At 37.2% G+C, this 15,146-nt stretch overlaps 1 protein-coding gene and 1 pseudogene across 3 annotated transcripts in view; both read right to left on the reverse strand.

Annotated features, from left to right (window-relative positions):
• LOC107749481 (protein NDRG3-like) overlaps positions 1-6,508 on the reverse strand; it is a 37,432-nt gene extending 30,924 nt beyond the window's left edge. The window contains exon 1 of one of the 3 annotated variants that reach the window (XM_016564652.1): positions 6,383-6,508. The gene's annotated coding sequence lies outside the window, so the exon portion shown is untranslated. Of the gene's footprint in view, positions 1-6,378 lie in introns of all 3 variants that reach the window. The other 2 variants (XM_016564651.1, XM_016564653.1) reach the window with 2 other exon arrangements.
• Positions 6,509-7,350: 842 nt separating this feature from the next.
• Positions 7,351-14,929, reverse strand: LOC107749510 (PHD finger protein 20-like; annotated as a pseudogene).
• Positions 14,930-15,146: the final 217 nt, after the last annotated feature.

Genomic DNA, 15,146 nt, shown 5'->3' on the forward strand with positions numbered 1-15,146 from the left:
GTAGAGGCGGCGCAACTATAACGACGTGAATAATCCCGCCCACTCTAAAGCGGTACTGACTGCAGTGGAAACGCAAGCCGAGCCGAGCCGAGACGTGTCGTACCGTACTGAGCCGTGCCGAGCCGAGTCGTACCATGCAGTGGAAAAGCGCCATAAGAGAGAGTTAGAGAACCTTTAAAGAACTACAGGAGCTTAACAGGTTCTTTATACGGTATAGTGGTGATATAGCACCTCAACCACCCCAAAGAACCGCTGAAGAACCCAATTTTTTTTTAGTACAATTTATAAAAATAAATAAAAAAATTAATAGAAATTAGGGCTGCACGATAAATCGCATGCGATATTTAACGCGCATCTTGTCAGAAAGCCGGTTCTGTAATCAGCGGTAAATCTCCATCACGTGAGGGCTTTCACATTGAGCAGCATTAACTACACAGAGCCGTTGTTCACAGACGAGCTGCGCTTTTTTTAGTACAATTTATAAAAATAAATAAAAAAATTAATAGAAATCAGTCGATAAACAATGTTACAGATAAACTGTGTACACAAAAGTGCAAATTAAGTCTTTGCAAGCTCCTTCCCAAGCACCATGAATTCATAAGGTTAGCATGCTTATTATTACAGTATGTTTTTTTTGTAGACAGCATATATAGACCTACCCTAGTAAAAGGTAGAATTTTTTAGTTATGTTTATTAGAGGACATCATATGTGGCATCAAAACAATCCTATCACAGAACGCATCTGTCTCTGCAGACGGTCTGCTTTTGAGTTCACAAATACATCACATAACAAGGCTGGCACGATGCAGTAGATACACAGAGGCTTTGAAGTGAACAGATGTGGAAACTTTGGCCTGTTTGTGTACTGAAAGCATGAGGATTTAAAATGGGTTAAATTACAGAGTGAGACTAAATCCTTCAAACAAGCAGATGGATGATTCATTTTTAATTCAGTTCTAATATATATATATATATATATATATATATATATATATATAATTGACACAGTAATCCTCGTAAGGGTGCCAGATTCCCCAAAGATGCACGAAGCAAGGCGTGGGCTGCGTTAGATGGATGTCAACAAATTAATCTCGTTTGATAAATGACAGAAAATTAATTTCCCACCTGTCCGGACAAGATGTGAGCTGGGTAAATTACTTACTGCAACAGCTCACAGAGCCATAAATAAAATCTAAATGTGTAGCATGTGGAGCCTGGGCTAAATGTATTTAAGAGAACCTGCATTAGCACAGTCTAAAGGGAAATTCCTGTCTTCAGCAGGGCCAGGGGAAGTGCTCTGAGAACCAAGTTAGATTTTCATCTGAACAACATTATATAACACTTTACTTCTACCGTAAATGTATCTATTAGATCAATGAAAAATGTATTTTACTTAGGTAATTGGACATACTTCTGCTCTGTCATTTTTGCACTGTCTAGGATTGAAAAACAATCTGAATGTATAGTTTAGATTCTAAATATGCAAACTGATCAAACAGAGTTTTGTAAAATGCCTTAAAAAGATCTTTGACCAAGGTACATGTTTGTATGTCATGAGTGAAACAGGACAATCAACAAGACAAAAAAGTAGGGTGGGACTTTTGTACATCAAGAGTTGATTGGGCCATGAAAAGTGGCAGTTAGATATTAATTTGAAGGTTGATGTTCGGAGGGGATTCATGTTAATAAGATAATATACACTACTGTTCAAAAGTTTGGGGTGCGTCATCGTAGTATGTAATCAAGTAGGTATGTTCTGAACAACTCATGTCTGTCGTACAATCACAAGATCGTTTTTCTGGTGTAAAAAAAACTTTATAAACTAACTATGTTAGTTATGCTAGACGGCCACCGGGACAAGACCACAGGAACCAGTTGAGTCCTCTGCACAATGTGACATTGCTGCAGCCTAACAGCTCATGTATAGTCATTTTTGTCACAAAGTGGTTTACTGCTTATGCATTAGTGAATCAAGCCAGTGACTAGACGATCATCTTCACACTGTTCCTGTTAGCATGCTTTCACTGAGTTAGATAAAAGAATGTGTGAGATTGCAGAAATTGCACTGCAATTATGAGATCCTTGCATCTGGTGTTTTATTATTATTTTATTATAGACATGACTGTGTTCGGCTACAGTGCAGTGCTGCAACCTTTGATGCAATGGAAACAGTTCTAAATATAATGTTATAATAGTTATAGTAAAACGCAGTTAAAGTTTTTGAGGCAATTCCACATGTAATGCTAATTTCATATGCAAAGGTGTTAGTCAATCATAGCAGTGGGCGTTTACAGCAGACAACAGTGTTCAAATCAGAAGGCTAAATTCAGGGTGGAAAATGTTTTGATGTAAAAATAAAAATACTAGGATTATAAACGCACCACAGGAAACATTATAAAATAATTTTAAAAAATGCATTTTCCCTTTAATGTGTCATTGATATAAAAGAAATGTATTCATTAATTTTTAATAAGGATTTCAGGGTAAAAAAAGCTAAAGAGACACTAAACTTTCTCATTCAGGCTCATGTAAAAAAAATTTTGTAAAAGCAGAACTAGTACTGTTGTGCTTACAAAAGGATTATTATATATTTTGCTTTCAAGAGCCTTGACTCCTTAGGGATCCAGTGCAAACTACTGCTAAGGATTAAAATTCAAGAACAGCATGAAGAAACACTGAGCAAATAAAATAAAAAAGAGCCTCTACTGTGATCTGAAAAAGTACTAGGTCAGTCTGAAATCTGATGATCGTTTTCATGGAATTGACTGAGACATCTCAGCAGGCCGGCCTGATATTGAGCCATCAGGCAGAAGCACAGCTGTCAAGGTGAAAATGGGAGGAGGAAACAGTAGGAGACAGAAAAAACATGGCACAAAACCACAGACACAGGTTTTAGTGGGCTGGCTACAGTCCAGGACAACCACATGAAACCCACACAGCTCATGCGACAGGCCACAACAAATGACCTTTAATGCTAATAAGACAGAGATCTGGAAGAACTGGTGAAGTGAAATTGATTAAAAGAGCTCAGAGATCCAGCACAGGGATGATTCGCTTTTGTAGGTCAGATATTAGATGGGTGTGAGCTGATTAACAAGGTGCACATCTGAAAATGAAAAAAAATCAAGTGCACCACGTAGCAACAGCAGAATCTACAAATTAAGGTCACAAGGAAGTCACAAATCTTCAGACAGTCATGCTAACAACAGCCGCCCTAAACCAGTTTCACAGCGTTTTGGACTATAATAAAGGTTTAATTAGAGAGAGAGCACAGAGCAGTGCAATAGAATAGATCTACTGAAAGCCTTTAAAATCTCACTACTGATTACTGAATCACTAAACAAATCAGACTGACATTTGTTTGCGAGCCATTCTCTCTCTTCACTAGACTTCTCTTAAGGAAAGACACTCATGGGAACAAACGCTCCAGAGCATTAGGCTGCGTTTACACTGCAAGTCTTAATGCAGAGATCCGATCTTTTGACCATATCCGATTTTTTGGCACGTCTGTTTACATTCACTTTAGACACGACTGGTATCCGATATCTTTGTTTACATTAATTCCCACCCAAAAGGATTGTCTGCAGTGATCGCTTTATGCACATGGTAGACCCTCGGGTTTTAGGCCATTCACTATGCAGCAATTAGGCTACACTATGCAAACAACCAACTAGTTTTTCAGTAAACAGTCCAGTCGGTAAGGTAAAATACAACCTTACAAATTAAAAACAGTTAATAGTTTAATTTGAATGAAAACAGCACCAAAGTTTTACTATGTTTTTGTTGTAAAAACCTTGGAATCCTATACACTACTGTTCAAATGTTTGGGTTTGGTACAATTTTTTTATGCTTTTGAAAGGAAAAGTCTGTTATACTCACCAAGGCTGCATTTATTTAATCAAAAATACAGTAAAAAAAGTAACATTATGAAGTATTATTACAATTAAAGATAACTGTTTTTTATTTTAATATATTTAAAAATTTAATTTTCTCATGTGAAGGCAAAGCTGAATTTTCATCAGCCATTACTCACTTAACATTGTTGTGGAAACCGTGATTTTTTTTTTTTTTCAGGATTCACTGATGAATAGAAGTTTCAAAAGAAAAGCATTTATTTGAAATAGACATCTTTTTTGTAACATTACAAATGTCTTTACTGTCACTTTTGATCATTTTAATGCATCTTTATTCTTTAATAAATAAAAATTTTAATTTCTTAAAAACAATCTTACACTTTAAACTTTTGAGCGTTAGTGTAAATACCACAGTTTATGAAATAATCAGAAATCATTCTGCATCATGATCTATTCAAAACATCCATGAAACAAATATACTTCACAAAATATCTTAGATATTAGATAAACTCAGCCAATTTTATTTGATAAATTATGTTTGGTATCATAATCTGAATTCAAATAGTTCATTAAGGACTACAGACTGTCCTTTCGGTCTTGCACATGCAGTGAGGGACAGTCTGGAGGAGCAGCTTGGAATCTGTCCACATCACAAAACCAACAGCCTGGCACCTGCAGCAGGTGCTTTACAGAGGATGCTATGAGGACTGCAGAGGGACATTCGAAATGTACTGCTTAGTTTATTTAAGAGATATTTCACTAAAAATGTAACATTTTCTTAATATTAATAACGTTTTTCCCCATTCATCAATAGTTTTTAGTGATCACAACCCCAAAAAGGACAAAACAGACCATTAAATGATCACAATAGTAGTCTCATGCATTAAATACCAAGTCTTCTAAAGCTGGATGAAGTTTGTATGGCAAAGTGCTGCATAAAGACTCTTCAAAATTCTTCAAAAAAGATCTATGACACAATTAGAATGGTGAGTTAGAGACAAAGTGTCTTCCCTTATCTCTGTATAGCACGGGCCATACTCATTTGCGCTCATGCTAGTCCACAGTCCTGATAAGCAGGGTTATTGAGATTGTGAGCACACTCAATTGAACTGAAGCATAGCTTAATTAAAGCTCGCTGCTCCCAAGAGATCCAGGATTCCCTGACATCTATCTATCTCCACATGCCAACCTACAGGAACACACCAACTCTCTCTCTCACTCTACATATAAAAATATATACTTCTCTATAGGGAAGTTAAAATGTTAATGTCTCAGCAATAGGAAACACACAGATTACACATTTTTAAAACTAAGGAAAATTAAAACAGAGAGAATTTAAAGAGTAATGAAAGTAAAATGAGCTAAGGCATTCACTGTGCCTGTTTTTGTACCAGGGTGATACGAGGAAGAACGTTTCATTGGATTTCTATTGAAAATGACACGCTGATCTCAAACAGCAGTATACAGATCTGTTAAGGCTTTGACTGGAAAACCACAGGTTAAAACATACTGTGTATTACAATAACAAACACTGTGTCAATGTATGTACGACAAACAGATTTCAGCGAAAAGACTGTGAGGGGTCTCTTTTGAGTCCTGTGTTGATGAAACAACAGGTTAGTGTTGTTTGTTTGTCGTGTGGACAGTGTGTAGTCTGAGTGTGCTAAACCGCACACCTGCGAGCACATGGAGTTCGCATCCTCAGCACTGCGACCTTCCCATGAGCAGGTGACCGAGGACAATGTCATTTGTGTCATGCCGGAAGTTGTGTCATATATAATCGAAACTACCCAAAAAATCCATCACTTTACACTATGTCTTTGATATGTAGGCGTCATATGAGAAGCGTTAATCTATTGAGAAATACGGGCATTTTATACATATATATATATATATATATATAAAGGTTTAAATTAAGAAACAGGTTGCTATCACAAATCAAAGTTAGACCGACGTAAATAATTTAGCAACATAAATTCAGATACACTTCAACAGCAACAGCAACACATTCTTTCACTGAAACTGCTTGAAGACAGACAAATCATATTCAAAAGACTGAATGTAGGATGCCGCTGGCCCTCTTTATCTATATGAGAAGAACCATCTATGAAAACTATGAAACATCTGCAGCGACGAATGGACTAAAAATGCACTGAATTAAAAACCATCACATCTAATGAGGTACAAAGTTTGTTTTTTTGGCTACAATATCCAACATCTTCAGTGTCGGGTGTGTGAAATAAGGGGGGAAAAATCTATCGATTTATCGATCTTTAATAAATCACAATGCGCGTGTTTTTCCTTCTCGGTCTTATTCAGCGGCTGTTGTGATGGAAATCGATGTTATTGTGGCTCCTGGCAGTTTAGAAACATGGAGCCATTTTAAAATGAATTGCATTGGTCGCTGTAGAGAAAATAACCAACACTATCACTCTAAATTATGTCACATAATTCCCGTCGGTTTCATTCATATTCCTAGAACAAATCGTACGAGTTTAGTTCTAAAAGGAGACATTTAACTCACCTACCAGTCTGAGGTACAATATTTGGATCTGAGCAAGGAAAATCCTCCACAAAGATGTTGAAGTGAACGGAGGCTGGTGGAAGCAAAAGAAGGGCTCGCAGTCTCTGCCAGCCGTGTTTTGATGTCACTCTGTGGGCGGGGTCTTCTGGGCTACCCACATTACACTCAGTGCGTTCGGAAGACCCCCTCATAAGCCATTTATCGCCCTCGTGAGGTTATCTATGATATCAAGTCAAGACTTACGACAGTTACGTCTTTTTCTTTGGTTCCGCAATGTTTTTTTTTCTTCTAAATATATATTTTTTCCTGCAGTTTAAGTTCCTGTCACCAAGATAAATCCCTTGTGTGTTTAAACGTAGCCTACTTGACAATAAAGCTCATTCTGATTCTAAATAAAATCACATAGTACACCAGGTATACACATACTGTATACATACAACGTGCTTTAATTGTAACTGTATCCATTTTGAATAGCCGGTCAACATGTTAAACAAGCCAGTCTTCATCATAATGCAGTATGAAGGGGGAATACTGTCCAGTCACACAGTTTTGGTAAGACATAATAAGGTACGCACATAATGACAGAATTTTAATATATTCATTAAATGCTCATTAAGATGATAGCCAATATGCATATATTTAATATTTCATTGAGTAATTAGATTTGCAGTACTGAAATGCATTCGGAATGAAAAAATGTTGTATTTCCAAGCTCTGGAATAAAGTTTTTGCTTTTAGACATACAGTAATGTGGTTCAGTCTTTGTTATACTAAAGATTTTATGGCTAATCCATAAGGAAGTGGTGACATTGATTACATTAGCTGCATGAAGGTTAAATGAATAGTAAACTACAGAGGATTACAGTAATTATATTCAGTTGTCTTAAAAATAAATATGCAATATAAAAAAAAAACACATTTGAACTTTATGAGATACTTTAAATACAATGTAAAACAGAAACAATTGTTTCATTGTGTACATTTTACTTCACACCCAACCTGTTAAATAGATGTTAAAGGTTACTAGCCTTTTAAAGAGCACAGGATGGATCCTTTTTGACTATTCAAGTAGGCTTTTAGCTTAAACATAACTTTGAATAACTAAATTTCTCTGCAAAGAAAAAAATGTGTTGAGTTGACATGCTTTATGACTAAGTATAAAAAATATTAGAAATCAGTGCATGCTGTGCATTGTTAAATGACAAAGACAAGTCTTGTAAACCTTTTAGCAAAGATACTTGTAATGTATTTTGTTGTATGTTTCCTTTTGGTGAAACAGAAAGGATGAAAATTAGATCACATTTGTTGTAAAATGATAAGTGAGGTGATAAAGTTTTGCAACATTCTCTTGATTCCACATTTACAATCAGAATCACAGACTCTGTAACAAACAGCATGTTCAGTTTCACATGTTCTCAGTCTATTCTTTAGGCTCTTTGGTCCGTGACCCGGTTTAGGAATGTATCAATCTGAGGTAGTCTTGTGATGATAGTGAAACATGCCTTGGCGCCCTCATGTGGCACAAGTCAGAGCGATCTGCTGCACCTTTCCCATTTCATTCAGCAGCTGTTTGATGCTGTGCTTGAGTTCAGGCAGACGGTCCAGTGGGTCTGGAGGCTCCAACTCACCCGTGCAGTCCAGCCAGTTTTCAAGCACTGAAAAAGGAATCAATATAAAGTTACAGCATACATGAATCATTCTCATAATACAAATCACCAAATAAAAAACAGCAAAACATAAATCCAGCCCTCTGAAACCTTCTGGCACACCATCAAGCTCCCTTTCGATGAAGTCCATCCTTTGAGTAACCTCTTCTTGTACAGTCTCGATATGCTCCAGCAGGCTGATCTTCCACAGCTGCTGCTGAGCTCCACCCTTAACCCCACCTCCATCAGCACCCACCTCACACTTCTCTCCTACATCCTACAATGGAATAAAGTAACATTCAGGGTCACACAACATAAAACAGTTAGTCTACTTCATACTGCATAACCGTTCAAAAGTTCAGGGTTGGTAAGATTTTTGCTTGTAAGATTTTTGGAAAGTGTTATGCTCACCAAGGCTGCATTTATTTAATCGAAAATACAGTAAAGACCGTAATATTGTGAAATATTATTACAATTTAAAATAAATGTCTAATATGTTTTAAAATGGAATTTATTCCTGTGATGGCAGAGCTGAATTTTCAGCATTATTACTCCAGTGTCACATGATCCTTCAAAAATCATTCTAACATGCCGATTTGGTGCTCAAGAAATATATCTTATTACTGTTAATGTTGAAAACAGTTTTGCTGCTAACTATTGTGGAAACCATGATACATTTTTTTTTTTTAATGTTCAAAAGTTTGTACACATTAAAAGTCAGCTGTAAATCATTAAAGGAATAGTTTACCTCAAAATAAAATCTCAATGACGATTGGTCATTTCGCTGTGACATCAAAACTGCTCTGTCTAAATGGGCCATATTTTAATTGATGCAGCTTTTTACATTTCAGTCTGGTCATCACACAAAACTCTAGATTTTAAATATAAATTGACTATTTTTATGATACTTTTATTGTGCTTTTTTTCATCATTTTGGAGCTTAACAACAACACATATCCCCATTCTCTTTCATTATGTGGAAAAAATGGCACATTCTTCAACATATATATTTAAATTAGTTTTAGATATACAATTCCTTTAAAAATGTCAGCTCACTTTAGAACCAGAACTTTTGATTTGACCATGATAATTGTTGGCCACCCCTGTATTACATGACTATCACTGACTATAGGTCCTGGAGAGCCACAGTCCTGAAGAGTTTTGCTCCAACCTTGATAAAAACTCACCTGCCTGTCGCTTTCTAGTAACCCTTAGACCTTAACTGGCTTGTTCAGGTGTGTTTGATTAGGGTTGGAGCTGAACTCTGGAGGACTGTGGCTCTCCAGGATCAACACTGGCCACCCCTGATGTAATATTAACCTCATTTGATGTGGCCCTCACCATACTGTGGTTGAACAGCGAAGTACTAGATGTCTTCAGTAGTGCTGGTTGGATCTCTCCATTATAGTGTTGGTCATTCTTCAGCATTGTCTCAGTGTTGTGCAATCGGTCTTCCAGCACCGACTCTACCCGTGTCTTCAGCACCAGCCTCGGCTCCAATACCTGGTACAGTGTTTGTGGCTTTTGGTAGCAATGCTCACTGCTAATGTAGTCCTGAAAGGGTGAAGTCAAGGGCTCTTTACATTGAATCGCATCCAAGGATGTTGATGCAGAAACTGTTTTTGTGTCTGGAAGAGCCATGGTTTTCATCCTGGATTTCTCAGTCAGCTTCCATGGCTGACGCCACAACTTGAGGTCTCGATGACTTTGGCTCCTGCAGTAAATTGGTATAACACCGTTTTCATGATGCTTTTCAAACAACATTTGTGTTATGGGTTCAAACAGAGATAAAGCTGGATCACTCACTGTAGCACACTAATTTTGAGCTGCAGGCCATTGAGGACTTCCACCACATGCTGAACGTCCCCTAACAGCTGATGAGTGGCTGCAATCTTCTTGCCGTTCTTATGGGAGTAGTTCTCCAGGAAAGAGAGGCCATACATATGGCCGGTGCTAAGCCAGTCCCTGTCATACCAGTACCGTAGACGCTGTCTCTGACCTCTGATCTGCCCTGGATACACAGAAACAAACACACTTGTAAGCTGAAATTAAACTAAAAATAGCAGAATATGCCATAATATAGATTTCCCAGCATAAGAAATGGGAATTGACAAAAAGCTGAGTCAAACTACTCAAACTGCCACTCATCCTAACTAGGTCTACATTTAAGGATCCTTCCAGAAAACAACACTTCCAAACCTGGGGAATCCCGGCAAATGAAGCAAGCGTATCGTTCTGGAACATTCTCTTCCAGAAGGCCCATACAGGTTCCATGCTGCCAGTACAGGCACTCTTCACACTGAGGTGCAAGAGAAAAAACAATAAACATGATGGTTGTTAATTAATAGTGAATGTTTTACAACTAAATCTTCTACTGACATATAAATTACTGTTCTAAAGTTTTGGTTGGGTAAGATTTTTCAATTTTTTCCAAAGTCTCTTGTGTTCACCAATTTAAAATATATTTAAAATGTAATTTATTCCTGTGATTGCAAAGCTGAATTTTCAGCAGCCATTACTCCAGTCTTCAGTGTCACATGATCCTTTTAATCATACTAATATTCTGATTTGGTGTTCAAGAAACATTTCCTGTTATTGTCAACATTGTGTTGCTTAATATTTTTTTTGTGGAATCCATGATACATTTTTTTTTTCAGGATTCTTTGATTTTGAATGGTCACCTGTAACATGAAGTCATTTTCCTCTTCCACTTCACACACACAACGGACAGTTTTCTGACTTCCTGTAGTCGAGGCAACAGAGCTACAGCTGAGAGGTGAGGCAATGACGTCCAAATCCGCCCCCATTTCATCTTCACTCCATCCACAGCTGTCAGAGGACCAATCAAAAATGCTATCCTCATCTGGAAACAAATGACAAAACATGACTTGAGTTATGAGGGGGAAAAATCAGACAATTAGATATTAAAATGACACTGACTCATAAACTTAAGATCATATCAAATTGCAAAAATATATAAACTCAACAAAAACATTTAGACGGAGATGGATACTTCAATTAATTACATTCAATTTATATTTATAATTTACTATTACAAATAGATTTCAGAGATGTAGTTACAGTGGTTGTGCAAAGAAATAAAGATTCATCATCACTCAGAAAACATGCTGATTTTCTTCACCTGATGTGGTTTTTCTCATTTTTTTCTTTTCCTTTAACTTAATTCGCAGGAAGTCTCTAGTCTGTTTCTCTTTTAGCCTGTCACGCTCCTTCACACCTTCTACAAAGGAAAGAAACCTAAGCTCAGTTAGGCCATGTCATGTATTAAAGGAAAAACAAAGAATAACACTGTAAATCCCACATGCTTTCTGTGGCATACTATATAAAGTTGATCCATCAGCCATACCCATTTCCATAAACCTCCTCTCTCTTTCCTTGTTGAAGTATCTATGCATGTTGCGGTCTAGCTGATTCTCTCTGGTCTTGTCCTTCAGTGATGGCCACCGTTGGTAATTCTGTGCACTGACAACAGGGGGCGCTAGAGAGCGTCTCTTCACAGACATCTGCGCACACTCATGTGATGTAATGCACCTCTTCTTAGAGCTATCCTGATTATTAAGTGTGGTGTGTTTGTCCATTGCCCTGGTCTGGTCCGGTTCTATCAGACGATCATCTCCATGGTAGTACTTCATATGATAGTGCAGGAGTTTTGCTTTCCGAAAGACTTTGTACAGCTAGGAACGCCACATTTATATGGATTATGGTCCAAGTTGATAGAGAGCACCGGTGGAGGCTGGTTTCTGATGACTCTGTATACTGAGATAATTAGATGGTACATTCACTGTCAAAAATTCAAGATAATTGTGATGAATCATGATTCAGTGAATTTGATTAGTATAGATCATTACTCACACGGCTATCTGCTGAAACGGTTGGGGTTGTGGAAAGCTTGTTTTCTAATTGCTACGATAAAAAAAAATCCACTAATCATAATGAACCAGGTGCTATTTGAGCACTATATATATGTTGTACAGATGTGGTGGGTGGGATCTCACCAGTAGGCTTAAAGGTTTCTGATTGGCACTGAGCCTTAGGTACTGCTGTTCCATTGGATGATTGTGTTCGATGTAAGGGGTCTGGTTCTTTTTCTTGACTGGTGGATGCACATGTGGACTTGCAATCATTATGAAAACTTTTTTCTGGAGGAAAGAGAATGAATAATGAGGAAATCTACCATTATGGCACCAGTAAACACATTTTTACATTTGATGTAACAGTCAAATAGTCAAACCTGAATCAGTCTTGCTTTTTTTGGAGCTCTTTCGTGCCATTGAAAGTCTCCTCTTCCCTAGAAAATATACAATTAAAATTAAATTTTACATCTATCATGACAAACACTCAACACAATGTCAAGCAAAATAAACGCTATTATTATTATTATTAATAACTTAATTGCATGTTTAATTTTTCTAATAAAAATGGATTGCAATTTAAAATGCGATAAAAAAAAAGCTCCAGGTCTGCTGTGTTTGCTTTTGTAGGGCCCACAATTCTGTTATTATATATAACTATAAAATAATAATTATTAGTATTTTAATAATGATTATTATTACTACTAAATACACATTAAACAAATAATTATTACTATTGTAATATTTCACTTTAAAATAAAAAAATTAATATTTAAAAAAACAATCATTTTATTTTACAGTACAATTGTAAAAATACAATGCTAATATTTATGGCTGTCTTAATATCTTCATTTTCAAATGTTAAACGTAGATGGTTGCTTGAATTTTGGTGGAAAAAAGCAAGGGGCCCTTAAAGCTTGTTGAAAACAATGGTTATTACAAGTCATTCTAAGTTTGGGAAGATGGTTTGCAAATGCATGTTATATGCGACACCCAAACTCAGAACAGATGCAGAGATGAGTGTGTGTGGAGCAGCGTTTACTGCGCACTGAGCCACTCTGATACTCTGAAAACACGGAATCATGAGCTGCTCATGTGTAAAAGAACACAGTTCCACTTTTACTCTGAAACACAATGCACCATTTGCGATTTGATTATCGCACTAAGCCATATCACAATTTAAATTTTATTTCAATTATTCGTGCAGCCCAACAAATGGAGTTAACAATAAAACCGATAGCCCCACCCCCAAGCTCACATTATTGGTTGAGCCACTGTTGCCAGGTAGGGCTCGTCAAACAAACAGAACAACATTTTGAAAGTCCAACAGAACTGCAGTGTTTATAATTTTCAGAGAAATCAACCTACAAACCATTTGCATACAGTCAAAAAATCACTTTGTACGTACTTCTTATGCGCTGCCTCTGTGACTTTCTGTCATGAGGAAGACACTGTCCTTTGATTTCCTCCTTTTTTTGTTCCACCTGGACTTCTGCTTCCTCTGTCTCATTTCTCTTTTCCATCACCTCATTAAAGTTCATACCCGAGTCAAACACCACGGAGTCCTCCAACTTCACTGCAGCCTCCTCTTCTTCCTCCGCAGGCCCCGAGACCTTCTTCAGAAATGACTTCCTGTAGTTGTCCTGCCCTACTTGCTCCAAGACTCTCTCCTCATTTTCCTCCTTTACGCTTATATTTTCCACTTTAAGGCATGTTCCATTCCCATTGCTTTTCTTCTGTTCACCTTCTTCTCTATCCAAATCTGAGATCTCATCTTCCTCTTCCTCAGGAACACGGTCAGTTTGTCCTGCTGCTTGTTTAGCACCGCTGACTCCATTCTCCTCCTGCATGTTCTTGTCCTTTTCTGTCTTTTTTAACATGGGTGTCTCTCCATTTTTAGCAGTTAGTTTCTTTCTTCTCTGTTTGTGAGAATGAGAGAATGAATAAAAGGAGAGAAGGCCAAAATGAGTACTGAAATAGAGGTGCAACACGAATGGGATATAAATGCAAAATAAACCTCTTTGGTTGAAGGTTTCACATGGATTCCTTTGACTGTTTGGACGACACCATCATAGAACTTGACAGTGTAGGATGCTGCAGGATAATTAGAATCACATATGAAACATACAAATTTTAATTGAGTAAGAATCTGTTCATGTGACACACCTGTTTGATGCAATGAATCCAGCAACAGCTTACCATCTTTATTGACAGCCAAGACTTTTGCAGGATAAAATCGACAATCGGACCAGCTGGCAAGAACTTTTTCATTCACATGAAATCCCTGCAGGGAGTATGAATGAAAACAGTACTAATTAATTTGCTTTATCAGTGGCTTTAAATGTGGCTAAACCATTGAGAATTTAGGGTCAGAGTATCTGATTTTTAAGAGATTTATTGACCTTGATAGATAGTCATCAGGCACTGTAGGGCTCCTATGATACTGTTTCCTGTTTTGTTTTTCTCCATGTTTCTGCATGTTGATTGCACCACGTAACAAATTTACAGTTTCCACAAAAGTATTAAGCAGCACAACTGTTTTCAGCATTGATAATAATAAGAAATGCTTCTTGAGCAGCAAATCAGCATATTAGAAAGATTTCTAAAGAATCATGTGACATATTTTAACATATATTAAAATAGAAAAGTTATTTAAACTGTAATATTTCACGTATATACTGTATATATTTGCTTGTGTGATCCACACAGTAATAATCAGTTGAAATGACAACTGGACTGATGCAGCATCACTTTCACATCTCAGTAAATGGATTTATACATGGGGCTGATCCTAGATTAGCTTTCATAAACTGGGATTTTTAAGGAGCACAGTCTGTGACTCACAGGGATAAAGCTGTCTTCCTGCCGTCCCTCTCTCCTCAGCTGAACCCTCTCCACGGGTCTCAGATACGGACTGGCCCAGTCAAACCACTCATCATAGCGATGGCTCCACTGGCGATAGTGGATTAAGACCTTCTCATTCTCATAGTCAATCTTCTCAATGTTGGCAGTATACCTGGCAGCGAAATCACACACAGACAGCTTGCTATAAAAACAGAGTGTGGGAAAGGCTAAGAAAAAAATAAGTGTTTTTAAAAGAATGGCACTTGCCAGTTCTTCAGACTGTCCCGCGCTTCAAGAGCAGCGCCCACCTCAAACTTAATTCCTCGCCTGTTAGGAGGCATTTTGCTTATGATGCTAGTAACTACCTAATATGAAAAAATCACATTTTAGTAAGTTCCCAGTGATC

Source organism: Sinocyclocheilus rhinocerous, unplaced genomic scaffold (genome assembly GCF_001515625.1).
Source record: "Sinocyclocheilus rhinocerous isolate Xijiao unplaced genomic scaffold, SAMN03320098_v1.1 scaffold889, whole genome shotgun sequence".
NCBI classification, from domain to species: Eukaryota; Metazoa; Chordata; class Actinopteri; order Cypriniformes; family Cyprinidae; genus Sinocyclocheilus; species Sinocyclocheilus rhinocerous.